The 1,512-nt window shown below is 33.7% G+C and overlaps 1 long non-coding RNA gene across 1 annotated transcript; it reads left to right on the forward strand.

Moving 5' to 3' along the window:
* Positions 1–535: 535 nt before the first annotated feature.
* Positions 536–957, forward strand: LOC129571949 (uncharacterized). Its single transcript, XR_008688365.1, has 3 exons — positions 536–617; positions 678–770; positions 841–957. It is a non-coding gene; the product is annotated as an uncharacterized LOC129571949 (long non-coding RNA).
* Positions 958–1,512: the final 555 nt, after the last annotated feature.

Below are 1,512 nucleotides of genomic sequence, written 5' to 3' on the forward strand. Positions count from 1 at the left end.
TTTTTTCGGCCACACCATAACTTACACATTACACGATTGCTGTGCTCCGGAATGTCCATTTACGTTTCTACACATTAAAAACGCTGTCTACGAGATTTTGAGAGTTTCACTAAATAAAAGATTGATTTGATCTTATTCATCGATCAAAATTATTTTTCAGGTCATAAAGATGTCGTTGAACTTCTACTCAGGAAAGGAGCTGATTATGAAATGGTAAATTATCGTAATAATACACCCCTTCATTTAGCTGCTTTGAATGGTAATGTTGATTATTTGTTCTCACTAAATAGGAAAACATTTTTATTTTTTTCATCGATCTGTGTTATTTTTCAGGTCACAAGAATGTTGTCGAATCGCTCATTAGTAAAGGAGCCAATGTTAATAGTGAAAATACTGCGAAAAACACACCTCTTCATTTAGCTGCTCAGAATGGTAATAATTGGATCTAGAATTGGATACTTGTCCTTACTAATAGAAGATTGATTTGCTCTTTTTCATCAATCTAAATTACTTTTTAGGTTATAAAAGTATCGCCAAGCTTCTCATCGATAAAGGAGCCAATACTGTCATTAAAAATAATGCGAATCAGACGCCTCTTCAAGTAGCTGTTAACAATGGTTAAGCTGACTAAATAAGATATTGATTTGATCTTTTTCATTGATCTGTATTATTTTTAGATCACAATGAAGTCGTCAGACTTTTTATCGGTAAAGGAAACAAAATTAATATTGCAGAGCATTTTGAATAGATTCAATTGTCTACTAACAATGGTAATTTTGCATATTTTTTTCACAAAATAGGAAATTGGTTTGATCTTTTTGATCGATGTGTATTTTTCAGGTGACGAATAGCTGAACCAATTTAGCTGAGTAATCGGATGATTTCCTTCTCATTTTCGATTGTAGTGTAGAATTAATTTCAAAACATTTTTTTGTCATTCTATGACCATACCAACCAATATTGTTGCTTTGTTCGACCATCGATTAAAATTCTGTCAAAAAACCGCTCAAGTTATTTGTCTTTTTAATTGCTTACGGTATAGGTATTGGTATGGAGTGGATTTTTTTCTTTAAATTCTTGTGACCTTAACGTGCATCCGTGCTAATTTTGCACGCGATTTTCATGCCGTGGGCAAAATCCAAGAATGAAAATAAATTATCTTATATATATAAAAAAAGTTGTATGTATGTATGTCCCGAATGTTTGGCCAAAACGTTCATCCGATTTCGGATCCAAAGATACCGTTGGAAAGCTCTTGGTCTGGAGAAGGTTCCTAGAAACATCTTCATCATATGAAAGGCCTTGGAACGGAAATGAACATGGACACCATCTCGGTCAATCATGGTCGAGTTAACACGACTTAACATCATTTTTTCATTATGGGTATCATACGAAAGGCCTTGGAATGGAGATGAACATGGACACCATCTCGGTCCATCATGGTCATGTTAACACGACTTAACACTATTTTCACATATGAATAGTCAATATGTGTATCATATGAATGGCCTT

The sequence above is a fragment of the Sitodiplosis mosellana genome, unplaced genomic scaffold (assembly GCF_009176505.1).
Source record: "Sitodiplosis mosellana isolate CC-2019 unplaced genomic scaffold, AAFC_SMos_1.0 Smas_scaffold_3824, whole genome shotgun sequence".
Lineage (NCBI taxonomy): Eukaryota > Metazoa > Arthropoda > Insecta > Diptera > Cecidomyiidae > Sitodiplosis > Sitodiplosis mosellana.